Below are 21,810 nucleotides of genomic sequence, written 5' to 3' on the forward strand. Positions count from 1 at the left end.
CCTCAAATCCTGCCCTGAAATGAGATACATCCTTCATGAAATCCTCCCTACTCCACCAAGAGTGTCTTTCCGCTGTCCACCTAACCTTCATAACCTTTTGGTTCATCCCTATGAAATCCCCAAACCACCTTCCCTATCGTCTGGCTCCTACCCTTGCAACCACCCCCGGTGTAAAACCTGTCCTATGCACCCTCCCACCACCACCACCTACTCCAGTCCTGTAACCCAGAAGTTGTACACGATCAAAGGCAGAGCCACGTGTGAAAGCACCCACGTGATTTACCAACTGACCTGCCTACACTGTGACACTTTCTATGTGGGAATGACCAGCAACCAACTGTCCATTCGCATGAATGGACACAGGCAGACTGTGTTTGTTGGTAATGAGGATCACCCTGTGGCTAAACATGCCTTGGTGCACGACCAGCACATCTTGGCACAGTGTTACACCATCCGAGTTATCTGGATACTTCCCACCAACACCAACCTATACGAACTCCGGAGATGGGAACTTGCCCTTCAATATATCCTCTCTTCTCGTTATCCACCAGGCCTCAATCTCCGCTAATTTCAAGTTGCCGCCACTGATACCTCACCTGTCATTCAACATCATCTTTGCCTCCACACTTCCGCCTTGACTTACATCTCTGCCCATACTCTTTGCCTTTAAATATGTCTGCTTGTGTCTGTGTATGTGCGGATGGATACGTGTGTGTATGCGAGTGTATACCTGTCCTTTTTTTCCCCCTAAGGTAAGTCTTTCTGCTCCCGGGATTGGAATGACTCCTGACCCTCTCCCTTAAAGCACTGTCCTTCCCTCTTTCCTGATGAAGCAACCGTTGGTTGTGAAAGCTTGAATTTTGTGTGTATGTTTGTGTGTCTATCAACCTGCCAGCGCTTTCGTTTGGTATGTCACATCATCTTTGTTTTTAGATATATTTTTCCCACGTGGAATATTCCATGACTTACCAAGTGGGAAAGTGCTGGTAGATAGGCACAATAAAGAAACACACACACACACACACACACACACAAGCAGCCACACACATACTTCTAAAGGTACATTTTATCATCTCTGATTTTGTGCTTTTCTCCCTTCATTATCATTTATAGCTTTAATGTATGACCTGAATTTCTCTGGGTTTTGTGGAAGATCTTCCAATATGATTATGTCGCTTTTGCTAAGCAAAAATATTTTCTTACCTTTCTTAACATTTCTTGTAATATCCAGAGTTTTGCACTTACTGATACCTTACTTTACGTTAATTGATTCAATAAGTTCAGGTCTGTTTGTTGCTAGTTGATCTAAGACATTTCCATCACAAGTTCATTCTCTAATTATCTGCTTGAAGTAATTTTCGGGCAAGACATTCAGAATAATTTCACAAACCGCTGTCTCTGGCACCAGTTTTGATGGAATGAGTCCCTCTCCTCGTCTATACTTGGCAACTTGAAGTCACCCTTTATTACAATATGTACATCTAATATTTTCTGTATGTTTTAGTGTGTAATTTGGTAATCATTGTTGCTACAGTTGCCTCATGGTCAGCGCAAACAGTTTCAAAGTGGACATCCCCCAATGCAAATACATCAGCATTTATTTGTTGCCATTAGGTGTGTATACACTATTGAGCTTAAAATGTTATGATAATCTGCTTAATAATGTGTTGGTCCTCCTTTAGAACTCAATACAGCACCAATCCAGCAAGTAGGGGTAGGTTTCTGGAGATACGTGGCAGCACACATCTATGCACAGGTCATACAATTACAGTAAATTATGTTCTTGCAAGTTTGTGAACATGAAGCTGGTGCCTGATAGCATCCCAATGCGGGTCAGATCTGGCATATCTGGTGACCATTCTGACATCAACCTGAGTTCACTATGAAACTCCTCATGCCGCTGTAGTGCAATTCTGGTCCTGTGACATTAATGAACAGTTACTGTGTTGGAAGCTGGTATCACTGTGGAGGAAGACATCCAGCATGAACGGATGCAGGCAGCCTGCAATAACGTTCATGTAATCCACAGGTGTCACGCTGCTTTTGGTTACCACCACAGGTTCCATGGAAGACCAAGTGAATGTCACCCATAGCATAATACACTGTCCTGTTACATTAATGTATTTTCTGCCTATGTTAATGATAATAATAATAATAATAATAATAAAATACACAAAGCAATCACTCATATAAATACATCGGCTATACCATTGCAATTTCATAACCACTTCTACAACCCTTTATATCACATAACATCAATAGATATGAAGAAAGTAAATTGGAAAAAGAAAATACTACATGGCAAGCACCCATATCATCTAACACAGCCATACATTGATCAAGATGCATCCAATACATGGCTAAGAAAAGGAAATATATACAGTAAGATGGAAGAATTCATTATTGCAATACAGGATCAAACAATAAACACCAGATATTACAGAAAGCATATTATTAAAGATCCCAATACCACAACAGATAAATGCAGACTTTGCAAACAACATATAGAAACAGTAGATCACATCACAAGCAGATGTACAATACTAGCAAATACCTAATACACCAGAAGACATGACAATGTAGTAAAAATAATACATCAACAACTTGCCATACAACATAAACTAATAAAACAACACGTTCCCACATACAAGTATGCACCACAAAATGTACTGGAGAATGATGAATACAAATTATACTGGAACAGAACCATTATAACAGATAAAACAACATCACATAACAAACCTGACAGCATACTCACCGATAAAAAGAAGAAATTAACACAACTAATCAAAATATCCATACCCAATACAACAAACATACAGAAGATAACAGGAGAAAAAATTAAAAAATACATCCCACTGGCTGAGGAAGTCAAGGACATGCGGCATCAGGATGAAGTTGACAATATACCAATTATACTATCAACTACAGGAGTCATACCACACAATATCCACCAGTACATCAACGCAATACAGCTACATCCAAGCGTATATATACAACTACAGAAATCTGTAATTATTGATACATGTTCAATTATCCAAAAGTTCCTAAATGCAATATAACATATACCATACAGTTAAAAGGAAGTCACACTTGATCAAGGTCCGCATCACTTTCCATTTTTAACCAGACATGACGTCTGAGAAAGAAAAGAATAATAATAATAATAATAATAATAATAGCTTTATTCAACATCAAATGGTTCACTGCACATGTACAAAGAAACCGTAATGATTAAAGTTATTTGTACAATACACAAGACACATTCTTCTGAATACGTCATTAATTTACAACAAAATTACAATAAGATGTTTACTGATTTCTATTCACATAATTTCACAAAGCATTTATTGTTCTTCATATAAATATGGTACTCTTCTAATGTGTAGAAAGTGTGTTTTACTAAAAGTTTCTTAAGCTGATGTTTCAGTTTAATAGTAGGAAGAGCCATGACTGCACTAGGCAGTGCATTAGCTAATTTTATACCTGCGTACTGAGGCCCCTTTTCGTGAAGTGCTATTCTATGGCTGCCAATATAAAATCTTTCTTTATTTCTAGTATTGTACTGGTGGAAATCTGAATAAGTGTTTAGGTGCAGTCTTTTCACAAGCAATATGGCTTTTAGAATGTATGTGTTTATAACAGTTAACACCTCTGTTTTTTGAAACAAGTTGTGGCCAGATTCCCTATATTTTGCTCCACAGATTATTCTCACACCCTGTTTTTGAAGAATGAGTAGCTTACCTAGATTAGCTTTGGTTGTTCGCCCCCAAATTTCAATACTGTAATTCAAGTGAGAGGAGAAAAGAACATGGTATGCAGTCTTTAGGACTACAGTGTCTCTACAGAACTTGCTAATAGTACTGATTAGAAATATATTTTTTGACAACTTAGTTGCTAGAGAGTCAATATGTGTGTCCCATTTCAGGTTGCTTTGGATTCTTGTGCCAAGGAATTTTACACTAGACTCTTTCTTTACTGATTTGTTGCCAATGTATAATTTAATTTCATTATTCAAACTACTTTTGTTAAACTCCATCAAACATGTTTTACTGGTCCTTACATTTAAGAGGCTTTCATTAAAAAGCTGAACAATTTCTTTTGTCACATTATTACAATCAGCCTCTTTACACACAATGGACATCAACATGCAGTAACCACTCAATGGATGGCAGTACTAGCAGTGAAGGATATATAAAGCGGGTTGGGGGGATGTTGAAAATAGTGGAGTCATCATAGTATGGAAATGAAGCAATTTATCTGCCATCCCAAAGGGCATCAGCATTGGCTTTTGGGCCAAGTGTGGAAGCATTTCCAAAATGGCTATGTATGTGAACTGGTCACATGGCACTGTGGTTAAAGTATAAATGGCACCATCCAAAACTGGTGCCAAGGCAACTGTGGTACATCACAGGCCATAGATGACAGGAGCGAATGATGGCTGTGGAGATACGTAAGGGTGAATAGAAATGTAATTGTTGAGCAACTGCCAGCCCAGATGAACCAACAGAGTCTCCTCAATGACCATTCAGCAAATGTCGTTGCATATGGGCCTCTGCAGCAGGAGCCTGGTTCATGCAGCCATGCTGACTGCTGTTCATCAGCAATTAAGGCTGGAATTTGCACACCAATACCACAACTGCACATACACTGTTTTGTAAGCCTTCATCACCAGTTTTGTAACAGGCTCATCGCTACTGCTGATGATTTTGAGTTGCCGTAGTTGTTACAGAAGGCCCAGTTGTGTGTCTGTGAAAAAGTAGAGTGCTAAGACAATTTCTCCCTGTCACTATTTCACAGCCATGCCCCACAGTCACGTAACAGGATAGGAGAATGAAGGTTCTACAACACTCTAACAAATTAGTGACAAAGCCACACAAATGTGTTAAGAAAAGGTTTACTTACCTTTGTGGCTTGTTGAATAATGAAGTCTGCAACACTGCATGTAATATAACACAAAAAAGGCTCTCAATGTCTAGGTGCAAATGGTCATAGATAAACAGCACAGTATATAGCAAATGCAATTTACAACAACTGTCTGATCACTTCTAAGATTTCATAAAACTATGTTCCCTGTGTAAGTCAGCCCTGGACAATGATCTATAACCAAGTGGGCAAGAGCTGCTCTTCTATCTTCTGAGTAAGTTTCTGCTCATTGTCATCCGGTGATTGGTGCATTGTCCTCGTCCAGCAATTGGCCGAGGCAAAGTAGATATCCTCATCCTCAGTACCACCTGCAGTGCTTATCCTCCACTCTACCCTCCAATACTACATTGGTGATCCCTTGATGCCTCAGAACAAGTGGCAAGTCTCTGTGGCAATGGAATCAGCTTGCATCTCTGTGCCTGTGGTGCTTTTGCCCTGGCTGTGTCTTGTGTAGATGACAGAGCACTCTGACTTGTGAAATAAATGCGGCCTTTTCATATAAATCATGTTTTATGCCTTTTGGACAACAGTGTGAAACAAGCAAGCAAGGAGGGAGTGTTATGGTCTCGGGAATGTTTTACTGCAGTCCACATTGTAGCCATACTGCAGGTGTACAGATTGTAATCATACTTGTAATAATTTATTACAGCTCAGATTTTAAAAAAAAATATTTCAAATTATAAAGTTTACACCTCTTAACAGAACACAATTTCATGACACAGTCTAAAGGAATATGTCATACTGCACAATGTTGTGGTACACCAGTTGAGAATACCTGATCTGTATTGCCTTTCAGTGAAGGTGTGAAACCTAACAATAAAGCATTTGGCATGAGAGAATGGGCACACTGGTACATTAGAATGGGTAAAACATTACAGCATTTATGGAAACTTTACAGAAATGCGTAGATTAACGTACTGTAAAGGCCCACTGTGGGTGGACTGATAAGTAGTGAAAGAAATGTGAAACAGGAATGCAGAAGTAGCATCAAATGAACTGTAGTACTACTAATATTAATTGAATGAATAGATGTCAGACTTTGAGAGTATTCTCACTTCTCAACTCTTCACTTTGTGGCCTACATAACTTGTGCAAGGGCATCCCAAAATATGATATTCATTGACTGACTGTTTTGTCAGTTCTCACTAGGATATCTGTAAATTATGAATGAAAACACACACAACACTGGTGTAATATTCTACATTATTTATTTCACAAACTGATTTTTGACTCACAAAACTGGGGTAATATTCTACAATATTTATTATTTATTTCATAAATCAGTTTGTCAAATAAATAATCAATAATGTAGAATATTACACCACTGTTACATAAGTTTCCATTCATTGTACTTCAGCAAGCTTTGTTAACTGTGTAAGGGGAACAATCTCTGTTTTCAATAGCATTGTGCAAGTTGGTAACAATGCACAGCAGACCAGAATGGAGTAGTACATGCATATAAAGCTCTTGTGCCAACTTTTAATATCTAAACTGTTTTCAATAAGGTGATTTACGAAGGATTTAATGTTTGAAAATACACACAATTTTATGTCAATGATCTTTTATTTTCAGTGCTTTAACAATACTGAACAATCATCTACACATAATCCTAAATGGAAGGGTTCTTATCAAACCAAAATGGATAATCATTAATTTGCTGTAAAATAATTGCATCTTGCTATGTGTGGTATAAATAACTCCTTGGTGAAATTCTTTGTTTCTGCTTTAAGATATTACATCTGTGTAATTAACAGAGCAAACATAGTACAGTTCTTCATAAGATGTTACAGGAATTAAAAGGAGCAGACTTTGAGGATACTTCACTGCTCAAGGTCCCATCCAAAATGCCCTTGACCATCTGCATTCTGCAAGGAAGGGGCTCAATGCAATGGCAATAAATCTCTCATTTTTGTCACCTCCTCATTGTAGCAAGGGTGATGCTGCAGAGGTCATCTTGGGCTCATGGTGCCAGGTCACACCAGTTTCTTGTGCTGGCTATTTCATTTCTACCAATTGTATTTGTTGGGGTTTGTTGTTGTGGTCTTCAGTCCTGAGACTGGTTTGATGCAGCTCTCCATGCTACTCTATCCTGTGCAAGATTCTTCATCTACCAGTACCTACTGCAACATACATCCTTCTGAATCTGCTTAGTGTATTCAACTCTTGGTCTCCCTCTATGATTTTTAGCCTCCATACTACCCTCCAATACAAAATTGGTGATCCCTTGATGCCTCAGAACATGTCCAACCAACTGATCCCTTCTTCTAGTCAAGTTGTGCCACAAACTCCTCTTCTCCCCAATTCTATTCAATACCTCCTCATTAGTTATGTGATCTACCCATCTAATCTTCGGAATTCTTCTGTAGCACCACATTTCGAAAACTTCTATTCTCTTCTTGTCCAAACTATTCATCGCCCATGTTTCAATACCATACATGGCTACACTCCGTACAAATACTTTCAGAAACGACTTACTGACACATAAATTTATACTCAATGTTAACAAATTTCTCTTCTTCAGAAACGCTTTCCTTGCCATTGCCAGTCTAAATTTTATATCCACTCTACTTCGACCATCATCAGTTATTTTGCTCCCTAAATAGCAAAACTCATTTACTACTTTAAGTGTCTCATTTCCTAATCTAATCCCCTAGCATCACCTGACTTAATTCAACTACATTCCATTATCCTAGTTTTGCTTTTTTGATGTTCATCTTATATCCTCCTTTCATGACACTGTCCATTCCGTTCAACTGCTGTTCAAAGTCCTTTGCTGTCTCTGACAGAATTACAATGTCATCAGCGAACCTAAAAATTTTTATTTCTTCTCCAAGGATTTTAATACCTACTCCAAATTTTTCCTTAGTTTCCTTTACTGCTTGCTCAATATACAGATTGAATAACATGAGGGAGAGGCTGCAACCCTGGCTCACTCCCTTCCCAACCACTGCTTCCCTTTCAAGCCCCTCAACTCTTATAACTGCCATCTGGTTTCTGTACAAATTGTAAATAGCCTTTCGCTCCCTGTATTTTACCCCTGCCACATTTAGAATTTGAAAGAGAGTATTCCAGTCAACATTGTCAAAAGCTTTCTCTAAGTCTACAAATGCTAGAAACTTAGGTTTGCCTTTCCTTAATATATCTTTTAAGATAAGTCATAAGGTCAGTATTGCCTCACGTGTTCCAACATTTCTATGGAATCCAAACTGATCTTCCCCAAGGTCAGCTGCTACCAGTTTTTCTATTCATCTGTATAGAATTCGTGTTAGTATTTTGCAGTCATGACTTATTAAACTGATAGTTTGGTAATTTTCACATCTGTCAATACCTGCTTTCTTTGGGATTGGAATTATTATATTCTTCTTAAAGTCTGAGGGTATTTTGCCTGTCTCATACATCTTGCTCACCAGATGGTAGAGACTGGCTTTCCCAAGGCAGTCAGTAGTTCTAATGGAATGTTGTCTACTCCCGGGGCCTTGTTTCAACTCAGGTCTTTCAGTGCTCTGTCAAACTCTTCACGCAGTGTCATATCTCCCATTTCACCTTCATCTACATCTTCTTCCATTTCCATAATATTGTCCTCAAGTACCTCGCCCTTGTATTGACCCTCGATATACTCCTTCCACCTTTCTGCTTTCCCTTCTTTGCTTACAACTTGGTGTCCATCTGAGCTCTTGATATTCATACAAGCGGTTTTCTTTTCTCGAAAGGTCTCTTTATTTTTCCTGTAGGCAGTATCTATCTTACACCTAATGATATAAGCCTCTACATCCTTACATTTGTTCTCTGGCCATCCCTGCTTAGCCATTTTGCAATTCCTGTCAATCACATTTTTGAGACGTTTGTATTCCTTTTTGCCTGCTTCATTCACTGCATTTTTATATTTTTTCCTTTCATCAATTAAATTCAATATTTCCTTTGTTATGTAAGGATTTCTACTAGCCCTCGTCTTTTTACCTACTTGATCCTCTGCTGTCTTCACTACTTCATACCCATTCTTCTTCTACTGTATTTCTTTCCCCCATTCCTGTCAATTGTTCCCTTATGCTCTCCCTGAAACTCTGTACAACCTCTGGTTTAACAGTTTATCCAGGTCCCATCTCCTTAAATTCCCACCTTTTTGCAGTTTCTTCAGTTTTAATCTACAGTTCATAACCAATAGATTGTGGCCAGAGTCCACATCTGCACCTGGAAATGTCTTACAATTTAAAACCTGGTTCCTAAATCTCTGTCTTACCATTGTATAATCTATCTGATACCTTCTAGTATCTCCAGGATTCTTCCATGTATACAACCTTCTTTTATGATTCTTGAACCAAGTGTTAGCTATGATTAAGTTATGCTCTGTGCAAAATTCTACCAGACGGCTTCCTCTTTCATTTCTTCCCCCAAATCCATATTCACCTACTACATTTCCTTCTCTCCCTTTTCCTACTATCGAATTCCAGTCACCCATGACTATTAAATTTTCATCTCCCATCACTATCTGAATAATTTATTTTATCTCATCATACATTTCATTAATTTCCTTGCCATCTGCAAAGCTAGTTGGCATATAAACTTGTACTACTGTAGTAAGCGTGGGCTTCATGCCTATCTTGACCACAATAATGTGTTCACTATGTTGTTTGTAGTAGCTTACCTGCACTCGTATTTTTTATTCATTATTAAACCTACTCCTGCATTACCCCTATTTGATTTTCTATTTATAACCCTTTATTCACCTGACCAGATGTCTTGCTCCTCCTGCCACCGAATGTCACTAATTCCCACTATATTTAACTTCAACCTACCCATTTCCCTTTTAAAATATTCTAACCTACCTGCCCCATTAAGGGATCTGACATTCCACATTTTGGTTAGTGTTACAAGGCCTGATCAGTCAATCATCCAGACTGTTGCCCCTGCAACTTCTGAAAAGGCTGCTGCCCCTCTTCAGGAACCACACATTTCTCTGGCCTCTCAACAGTTACCCCTCCATTGTGGTTGTACCTACAGTATGGCTATCTGTATCGCTGAGGCATGCAAGCCTTCCAACAACGGAAAGGTCCATTGTTCATGGAGGGAGTTTGTTGGAGTTATGGTCAGAAAAAAAGTAAGCTCATTCTCTTTTGCAAAACAATCCTTGCACCATCACCAAAATGTTGTAATGATGCAGTCAATTGTCATTACTACTGCTACATTATTTTTCTTTCTTAAATTGTAAATTTTGCTATGAACCATTTCAGTATATGCACCAATGTACAGACAAATTGGCAATGATGCTCCACCTGTGAATGGTATGTAAAGCTATTCAAGTTTTTCTGTAGCCTGAACAAATAATAATGTTCTATTTTATCCATTTGCTGTGTGATGGTGTAATTACACCTGTTCTACTTAGTATTTACTTGTAATGTAACTAGTATAATGTTTAGTGTGAACAGGAAATCAATTTATGAAATCTCTGCAAGCGTTCGAGTGAGATGCACTTAAGTTGCTACATATGCCAAAGTTAAATTCTGATGTTGCAGGAATAATAATTTTGAGTATACTCTTGTATTCCATACCTAATTATAACTATATCTGCTAGAATTCATTGTATTCACTGTTTTTGTTTCATATAAAAGGTATGGCGTTAATTTCAATCTGACGTTTACAATAGACACTGCTCTCCACAAACACTGACTGACAGAGTCAATGTTTATAATGGAGCCATTCCTTGAAATCCACTGTTTGCATTTTAGCTTAGCCTTCCAAAACCAGTGGCTCAGAAAAGGCAGTAGCATGTTTCAGTTCTACTGCAAACAAAAGTAAATGTTGTTGTTAAATCATCACTTCACTACCTTCTACATCTGTGCCCATGTTCTACAAACCGTCATGATGTGTAAGGCAAAGGGAACTTGCCATTGTACTAGTTATTACGGCATCTTCCCATTCCATTCACATATGGAGTGTGGGGTGAATGAATGTTTAAATTTCTCTTTGTCCACTGTAATTAATGTAATCTTATTCACATGATCAAGACATTAGTTATATGTAGCAGGTTGTAGTGTAGTCCTAGAGTCATCATTAAAAATCTTGCTCTTTAAACTTTATGAAAAGGCTTTCTCAGGATAGTTTTCCTCTATATTCAAGTGTCTGCCAGTTCAGATGCTGCACTGCCCTTCTTTGCATACGTTCAACATCACCTGTTGTTCCTACTTGGTATAGGTCCTACACACTTGAGCAACATTCTAGAACTAGTCACACAAGCAATTTCCTTTGTAGATTGCTTTCCTCAGTATTCTACCAATAAACTGAAGTCTGATACCCACTTTACCCTCAACTGAGCCTATGTGATTGTTCCATTTCATAGCCCTATAAAGTATTATACCTAGGTATTTGTATGAGCTGACCAATGCCAACTGTGACTTGTTGATACTGTAGTCATAGGATACTACATTTTTCTTTGTTGTATGAAGTGTGCAGTTTTAAATTTTTCAACATTTAAAGCAAGTTGCCAACCTTTGCACCACTTTGAAGTCTTATCAAGATCTGACTGAATATTTGTGCAGCTTTTTTTCTGACAGTACTTCATTATACATAACTGCATCTACTGTGAAAAAGAGTGACATTAGTATCAATATTGTCCGCAAGATCAATAATATACAAAATGAACAACAAGGGTCGCAACACACTTTCCATGGGGCACACCCGAAGTTACTTCTACATCTGTCATTGACTCTCCATCCAAGAAAACTTGCTGTGTCGCATCTAAAATAAATCCACAATCCAGTCACAAATTTCACTTGATACCTCATATCATTATATTTTTGATAATTAGTGTAGATGTGGTACTGAGCAAATTCTTTTTGGAAATCGAGCAAGACTGCAACTACTTGACTGTCTTGATCCATAGCTTTCAGAATGTCATGTGAGAAAAATGTGAGCTGGGTTTCATATGATCGATGATTTTGGAATCCGTGCCATTTGGCATGAAGGAGGTTATTCTATTTGAGATACCTCACTGTGTTTGAGCTCAGAATAAGTTCTTAGGTTCTACAACAAATCGACGTCAAGGATTTCGGACAGCAGTTTTGTGGATAACTTGTGCTACCCTTATTGTATACAGGTGTGATCTGTGCTTTGTTCCATCTAGTGGGCACAGTTTTTTGTTCGAGGGATCTATGGTAGATTATTGTTGGCGAGTTGGTGTTGAAATGTGGTGCAGTCCACCTCCTGCACACCTACAAGAATCTCAAGTTTCCCAATAACACTGCTTCCACAGTTATGAAATGCAGTCATGAATGCTGTATTGTAACCCAGCCTCCAACACCAATAGATTATACTCTTCCACAAGAGCAATGGCATAATTATGGATAGCGCATTGGCGATTACACATAGCTCATGACTAAACTGGTTCAAGTATCTGACTTTGAGCCCTGTGCTGCCCATTTAAAATATTTTATTAAGCCATTGATCACAAGATAATATGTGTTGCAATAACTGTTCTCAGATAAAGTTACTTTAAATCACTGATCTGCAGACAGGAATACAATGTGCTCTCTTAAATTACAGGCTGCTATATCCTGTGACTGACTTCTCGCCGCTGTGGGCTTCCATTTGAAGACCAGCTTGATGCAGCTCTCCATGCTAGTCTATCCTTCACAAGCCTCTTTACCTCTCGATGTTACTGTGTATCCCTGTATAACCTCCTTATTGTAGCCAAGTCTTCATCACTAAATTTTATTTCTCAGATGTCGGTTGATGAGCTTATCAAATACCAAATGGTAAAGGAAAGGGAGTGGAGATAAACCACCACTTCATCTTACATCCTTTTTTATTTCAGGAGATCCTGAGATTTCATCTATGGATTTTACTTTAAAGGATGTATTTGTTGAAGTCTGTTAGATTGAGGTAGCTGATCTGATTGTTATCCACACCATATCGTGTAGTACACTAAACAGAGCAGAGTCAGTCAAGTAATAGGCTTTATTTACATTTAAAGGCAACTGTGTGAATTGACTGGCGGTGCTGCAGTATCACCTTGATGTTCCATATTTATTCTGCACAATATTGGTGTGTCAAAAGCCCACCTGGTATTCATCTAGTTTCCATTCTGCCAGTTGCTCTTATTTGGTGAGGATGGCACAACATATTACTTTGTAAGTGACTGGCCCATCCTGTCACTTTTTTTGTGTAGCAGGAAAATCAAAGCAGTTTTTAAATCAGCAGGTATAACAGGGTTGCCACAAGTTTCCCCATGTGAAATTCCCTGATTTCCAGACAAGCTATAGCATTTTTCCCTGACAAATTTTGAGATTTCGATGGGAAGTAAAGACATAAGTTGACAAAAAATGTAAGGACTTCTGTATTTATAAACGTGTGACCAAAAATCTTAACTACTAACATCAACATATTTTGTAATGAACTGTTTCTGGATAAAGAAAGAAAGTTGAATGTTATATATGTTTCATTAAGACCACTGATTTACTTTTATTTCAATAAAATGAAACACATTTTGTGACAAAAATACGCATTTCATTGGAGTGACAAGACAAATTTAAAATACCTTCAGTGATTTCAGAAACAACCACAGAAAAAACTGGGCCTCTTGAAAGAAGTGCATAAGGTGGGGAAGAGTTGTGTAAACCAACACTATAGGTGACCCCCAATAAAATGTTGGTTCCACCATGTTTGTAACTGTTGTTTATTACCCACTTTGTTATCTCTATTATTTTACAGGTATTCTGTGATTTTTCTTTGAAGAAATACATGAGTACATAGCATACAAATTGCCAGCGATTGCCACAATTTTCTTCTTCTTATTGTCCATACTTTCTAATATATAAACTACTTTTGAAGTGCCAAAATGTACTAGAATAAATAAAATGTCTATAAAATTCTGCATTGTCCAATGTACTTGGAGGGAGACAGTCAGAGTTCCTGAAGTCCATTGCCCGTGGTGAGGAGCACCATAGCCCTGGATCCATGGACAAACCATGAAAATCCACCACATTATGCCACACACAAACTGACCTGTTAGAGATACCAATAGAAATGGTCTGCAGTTTTGCCCCATCATGGAAGTCTACTTGTGTGGCCAGCTACTCATGTGTCACAGACACTGTGTTGATGACATGAGACCACAGTGATCAATCCACGCAACAGATAACTTGCGCAAATACTCTGAGAATCAACATTAATGAGCACAAGTAGCAACTTACTGTCAAGATGAATGCTGAGCCACAGACAGGCACACAGAAAAGACAATCACTTTCTCACAACTAAATTTTTGGCCATAACCTTTGTCAGAAAACGAGAGCGCACATGCGTTCACACAAGCAATCAGACACAACCCTCGCACACATGACCATCGCCTCTGACCGCTGTAACAACAGTCTCTGAGAATCAGATCCAAACAAACCAGTTCTCATGTTTCCTGCCTCTTGATGGCACCTGCTGGGCTAGCAGCAAGAGTTGGTGGCAGCACTGACTGCAAGCTGAGGGGAGTGGTAGAAAGGGGAGAAGCAGTAGTAATGAGGGACTAGGGAAGCAGAGCACATACTCAGCTGCGCCCAGCCACTGACAATGTGTGAGACCTCAGTAAACAAGCCACAAAAGTGACAAAAATGAGGTTTTTTTCCAAATTTCCCTGATACATTTCAAATTCCCTGCTTTCCACAACTTGTGGCAACCCTGTATAACTTCACTCCATCTATATTCAAAATGATGGTGTGTAACTGGTTAGTACAAAGTTTGTGATTACTACAAAGTTTGTGACTCATCTTGAGCACCTCAGCAATTATGCCATATTAACCCTGTGCTTTGTTATTTCTGAGGTGTAGTATGCTATTAATACCTAACTTGTGTAAATGGAACTGAGACTCAGTTCAGGATATCACATTTGTAATTTTTCTGTAGGAGATCCACACTAGTGTAGTTTATGCAACTAATGCTTTAGGATGTCACAATTAGTGCCTTTGTATTTGTCTCAAGTGTTCCGTCTGGGCAACGGAAACAAGTACTAGATGGCTCATAGTTCTTTCCTACAGGCCCTGTAGAATTTTGCACATTGTTATATTTGAAGTTGTTATCAATTTCATCCATTCTATGAGATCTGTTCAAAATATTCCAGAATATTTGTGATATTGCACCAATGGTGTGTTGGAGTGGAGTGCAGTTGGCATCCTTGCACACACCAGTGCACCAGTGTTTAATGTTTATGAGCCGTGTCATGGCAACTACATAAAGATTCTACGGTATGCTACCTGAACAAAGACTATAAAAAAAGTCAGAGTATGTAAGAAATTCTTTATTAAAACTCTTTGTATTTCGGCTGATGTAATAGGCATAAGGGAAAAGGTGAGAGTGATCTGTTTGTAGGAAGTGATAAGAGAGGCAAAGAAATTCCTCATAATAAAACTAAAGCTACTGAAGTGCAGAAAGTTAAAGACCACATAGAAAAGTTTCCTACAATGGAATCTTACTACTCAAGGAAATCTACAAAAAGAGTGTATTTAGACTCCACACTAAGTATATCCAAAATGTATAGTCTATACAAAGAAGAATGTAATGATTCCGAACCAGTCAGTGAAATAACTTATAGAAGAATATTTTGTCAGTATTATAATCTGGCCTTCCAGAAGCTAAAAAAGATCAGTGTCAAAAATGAGTGAGTTGTGAGAAATCAAAAAGAAATGACGAAAAGAAAGCTTTAGAAGCAGAGTATTGCTAGGAAAAATGAATGCAACCAAGCAAAAGCAGTCAATACAGCAAAATGTAAGGTAGAAAAGACATTTATGTGTTACACATTTGATTTGAATTCTGTCTTGCATATACCTGCAAGTGACGTCAGCCCGATGTACTATAGCCTGACAATCTGTACATACAATTTAACTGTCTACGAACTATGCTTGAACTGAGCTAAACGGAAAGATAGGTAGCTCCAAAATTGGTTCCTGCATCACGAAGTATATATAACAGCTTTGACCAGGTATAAAACACATTTCATTTTTCTCTGACACCTGTGGTGGTCGAAATAGGAATCAAAACATAGCTGCATTGTTTCTGTACTTGGTTCAGACAACAAATTTGGATATTATTAAAAACAAATTCCTCAAATCTGGCCACACCGTCACAGAAGTGGATAGCACGCACAGTGCAATTGAATGTGCAAAAAAATATGTACCTGTTTATACTAATCAGGATTGCAAGATCTAAAAAGAGTTCAAAACAAGAAAAGTTCTCCTAATGCAGTACATGAAATGAAAACTGTAGAATTCAAGGATTTATCTAAACATTCAGCATCTATCATTAAAAACAGAAGTACTGACATTCACGGAAATAAAGTTAAATGGCTAAAAATGAAATGTTTTCACTACCAGAAAACTAATCCAGGAGTGATTGAACACAGATATGACTACACATCAGATTATAAAGAAATACATGCGTTTGGAAAAGGACGTCCTTTAAATATGGCAAATATTCCCTCAGAAGACCTTCATCCAAACATTCTGCCAATAAGCAAAAAAGAAAGAGATCTGCCTCATGCAAAAATGGTGTCACTCCTGAAGAATTTCACTCTTGGTATAAATATCTTCCTACATCAGCTGCAGCCATTGACACAGTTCCTGAGCCAGGTGTAGAAGACAGTGACAGCAGCGAAGCAGATGTATAGAGTGGAGAAGAAAAGAACTTTCCAGTGTTTTTCAATTGTTAAGTGATATTATAAAATGACTCATTATTGTGATTCAAATTATTCAGTAATGTGTTTTTTTATGTAACTTCACTCAAATTGATAAATAATTACTATGCTGACTACCAAAACCAATTATGTGATGCAATATTTGTATTTCATATTAATTAATAAAAAGTTATAAAGCATTAACAAGCTATTTATGCACTAACCTTTACTAGATATCGCCATTAGTTAGTTATTGCATTGCAACAATTCATTTGTTGATTTAATTACTGGCCGCCCACAGTAGCCGAGCAGCTCTAGGTGCTACAGTCCGGAACCGCGCAACCGCTACGGTCGTAGGTTCGAATCCTGCCTCGGGCATGGATGTGTGTGATGTCCTTAGGTTAGTTAGGTTTAAGTAGTTCTAAGTTCTAGGGGACTGATGACCTCAGATGTTAAATCCCATACTGCTCAGAGCCATTTAATTATTTATGGCTCACTAAGGAATACAAAAATCTATTTTTCTCGAAACTAGCTAAAATGGAGTTAGTGGGTTTTTGCAGTAAGCCTATAATAAGCAAATGAAAATAAGCAAAGCAGACTGTTTTTCATATCAAACTATCACTTACTTCACACACCATTCGAATAGTACAAATGGGAGCATTAAGTCTTTGAACAAGGACCTGAACATGGGCTTTCCATGACATTTTACTATTTATCTGGCCTGTTCCATTTTAATAATCATATGACCATTCTGTGAAACTAAAACGTCAGGTTTTGTTGAATTCTGTGTTAGAAATTGTAAAAACTGAGTCTTACTGTGATTTAGCATTAGTTTATTTTCTACAAGCCCTGAACTTATGTCACGAACTGCACTATTTGGAACAGTGCCAATGTTGCACACAATGCCCTTTACTACCAAGATAGTGTCATCAGCAAACGGAAATATTTCAGAATCATAGTGTCATCAGCAAACAGAAACAGGAGTAGCCCCAGCAATTATCCCTGGGGACTAACACATTTAACTGTGCCCCACTCAGACCCCACATCATAGCCATTCTCAACACTGTGGGGAATAACATTTTGCTGTGTGTTATTAAAGTAAGAGGTGAACCAACTGTGAGCTACGCCCCATATTCCTTAATGGTCCAGCTTCTAGAGCAATATTTTGTTATCAACTAAATCAAATGCATTGTGTTAAAGCACTTGTAAAACCACCTGATAGCAAATTATATTAAATAAAATGATCAATTATCCTTACATACATAGCCTTTTCAATAACTTTAGAAAACACTGATGGCATACAAATAGATCTACAACTGTCTACATTATCCCTTTTTATAAACAGCTTTACTACTGAGAACTTCAATCATTCAGGAAACTGAACATCCTTAAACAAAAAATTACATATTTCCATGGCTAAGAACAGGGCTAACTGTGCAGCACAGTACTTTAAATTTCTGCTACATAATCCATCCTTTGTCTTGAGTGATTTAATTATTGACTCGATCTCCCTCTTGTCAGTGTCACAGAGGAGTATTTCTGACATCAGCCTTGAGAAGGCATTTTCCAATAGAGTTATACGCTTCCCTGCAGAAAGTAAGTTTTTATTTCATTCAGTAGCAATGCTCAGAAAATGACTGTTAAACACTGTACAATATCTGACTTATCAGTAACAGAAAAATTTTCACTGCGAACGGACCTTATATCATCAATCTTGTACTGCTGACCAGACACCTCCTTCACAAATGGCCATATGCTTTTAATTTTATCCCGTGAATTAGCTACTCTGTTCACATACCACATACTCTTTGCCTTCCTAATAACATTTTAAGCACCTTACAATACTGTTTATAATGGACTACTGTAGCTCTATTGTGACTACTTCTAACATTTTGATATAATTCCCACTTTGTTCTACACAATATCCTTATACCACCCAGGCTGCCGTTTACCACTAGCATCCTGTTTGGAACATTCTAATAGAAGGGAACTTTCAAAGAGCATTTGAAATATTTTAAGAAATGCATTATATATCTAATCTATGTTATCAGCATTATAAACATCCTGCCACTCTTGTTCTGCTTCCATTCTACTATCGCATATTGTTCACTACATAAGATTAATAATGACCCTTTTTTTTCTATGCACCGTTCAGCTAACATCTCACTGGATACAGAAATAACATATATAGCATTTGTATGCACTGCTGTCAATAATCTGGATTACAGCCATGCATGTTGTACGTAGTGTGCATCAGATCAGGAAATTGGCCCAGATTTGAACTGTTCCGCATGTCCACTTCCACCAGCACAAGCAGCCAATAAAGCTGAGTCTCCTTCGGGCTCCTTGTCATGAAGACTGCAGAATAATCTCTCTCTCTCTGCATGAACCACTACATCACTTCTTGTATGGTACAGTTACAGTTAACTAAATGACAATGTCAAACTGGATCAGGTAATCAAGAGAACAAATAAACCACTAAAAAAATGTTTATGAACACAAGTGGCAAATATTAAGATAACTGTGTTACAGAATTTTCAGACAATACAAATCAAATTATTCACTAAAATAGTGCATTTATAGGCTGGAGTCACGTAACAGGCAAAAATTTTATTAACAATCAGTTTTTGTTATTTCACACTCGCATCTCCCTTTACACTTCATTCTTTTTTTTTTTTTTTTAAAGTAATGAACAAATGTCATACACAACTGTAGAACAATGTATTCAACATTTCTGTCTTCAGATTTATGAATATGCAGACAAGTTAAATTTGTCATTTTACACGATATTTGAAATTTCCCTTAACTGTATTTATGGTTATCAGGTACAGGTATGCAGGCTCAACAGGGAGCAAAGTAGATCCGCACTCAAGTCACGGCCAACAAAAGAACTATTCTTCAATGTCTTCTATTAATAGCACTTTGAAATATACAATCATTTATTACACTGGGGGAAAAAATTGAAAAGGTTATAAAACACTGCTCTGCTTCAAAAGACATTATCTAATGTAACTGAACAAATATAATAGGCCTATCAATATTTTACACAGAAAACACATAACAAAGTCATCATGGAAACCAACCACACTATTAGATTCCCAAAAAGCAACAACCTCTATTCCACTAGAGAAATTAAATGTGCAATTAAACACCATGATGCATACACAAAAAACAATCAATAGACTGCACTCTACTCAAATACAAAAGTGCTATTGTAAGTCTGGTTCATCCAAAACTCAAGATCTTCCACAGAACACAGGGAATGAAACTATTGCTTCAAAATCATTTTGTACTTACAACAGAAAACTGGACAGTTTCATAACAAGTAGACACTTTAAAAATTCTCAAATTTAAGACTTAACAGACTTTAAATAATTGACAGTCTTGTTCCCTAAACTTAAAAACTGTTTCTTCCTCTCCCTCTCTCTCTCTCTCTCTCTCCACACACACACACACACACACACACACACACACACACACAGCTTTGGTTTATACGCAGGGTTTGTACTAAAAACCATTCAGTTTCAAAGGTCACTGTTCAGCCAGTGTATACAACAATACAACAGCTACATTATTTATAGTCACAACTGCTACTCTCTATCTTTGATAGTATTCGAAGAGTTGATCTCACCCTTCCTAGTAAATTTATCAGGATGCCTCTTATCTTTTTTCTTTGCAACGAGCATGGACATTTCAGAACCGGCAGGGAGGAACATAATCTTAGAGGGTCTACAAAATATGTTACCATTTGACACAGGTATGTTCCCATGGTGTACTGTCTGCTTCATCATATGCTGCTTTTCTGTCTGTGAATGAATGGGATATTGACTATCATCCATTTTGGTTTTCTTTCCATCTTCTGCCAACATATTTCGATTAAAAAATTGTTTCCCTGTGTATCCAAGGCTTTTGTTCACATTTACTGACATATTAGACAGTCCATGAACCAACAAATCATCATCTTCAAATTGATCTCTAGCCTCATCGCTGGATGACCTATTACAACCATCTCCGCCAGGTTTCTTCCCAGCAGACAACTTCTGTAACATTTGGAGTTTCTCCCCTCTACCAATGCCAGGATAGTGTCTTTTTCGAGCTGCCTGTGTGGTATCCTCGTCTTTATCTGACTTAATTCTGCGATCTAATGCTACTTGATGTCTATCTGCCTCCCGCATTTCTTCATAGTACCGCTGGAGAGCTGATTTTCTTCTTTGGCTTCCTTCACTTTTATTCCGACTGGACAGAGCACTGTCACTTTCCACAGATTTATTTTCTCTGCTGTGTTCTGAAGAAGTTTGTCCACAGTCGCTATACGGATTTGCACTCTCATTTTCGTCATGGGAACTGCAAGTTTCATTAGCAGCCTGATTAGCCCTTATGTAGTCTGATATGGAGCGAGTTTCTTTATTGCTATTCGCTGAAAACCCCTGTTGGCATGACATGTATGGCGCTGTTTCCATCATAAGATCAAAACTATTGGTATTAAACATAGCAAAGTTATGGTTACACAAATAATTTGCCAAATGAATAAATCCACAATCAGATTTAAGATATATGTCTCCATATACCGTTCTTCGTGCCACTTTTGGCGTGAAATAAAGTGCTTCGCAATTGTCCAGCAACTTTTTCACATCAGTAACAGACTCAGGCAACCAGGCCTGCAGTTCAATGTTACCCGGCGATGCGATTGTGTTACGGGGTGAGATAGGAATAACACCATATAGCTGAATATGGTAACAACGAAACTGTAGTGTGCTTGCTTCTGATGGAAGATCTTTAATATTCGTAGGATCTGAAGTTATGGAATATCCACGATCAACCAGAAAAACACTGTAAACGTATTTCGCCAATTTTTGATAAATATCGCATATTTTGGCCCTGCACCACGCACTTGACACGGGGTCATAAACAGCAACAATATCTCCAACGTTTAACATTCTGTTGCAGTATTGCGGGTTTTCTCTCTCCAATACTTGTTTCAAACGCTCCTCCATTTCATAGAATTTTTTTGATATCTGTTTATTTATCACATCAACCAACCACATAGTTGACGGATTCTGCATTTCAACCAGGCACATTTCAATACTGTCAGTAGGTAATTCTGATACAACAGAATCCATTTCACTTTTATTGAGTAAACAAACACTATTCAAAATCCGTACACACTCTTCGCGGAACTATAACCAGATGTTTTTCACAGATATTCCACATCGCACATACCAAAGATGACCATGCTAGAA

Source organism: Schistocerca gregaria, chromosome 3, assembly GCF_023897955.1.
Source record: "Schistocerca gregaria isolate iqSchGreg1 chromosome 3, iqSchGreg1.2, whole genome shotgun sequence".
Classification (NCBI taxonomy): domain Eukaryota; kingdom Metazoa; phylum Arthropoda; class Insecta; order Orthoptera; family Acrididae; genus Schistocerca; species Schistocerca gregaria.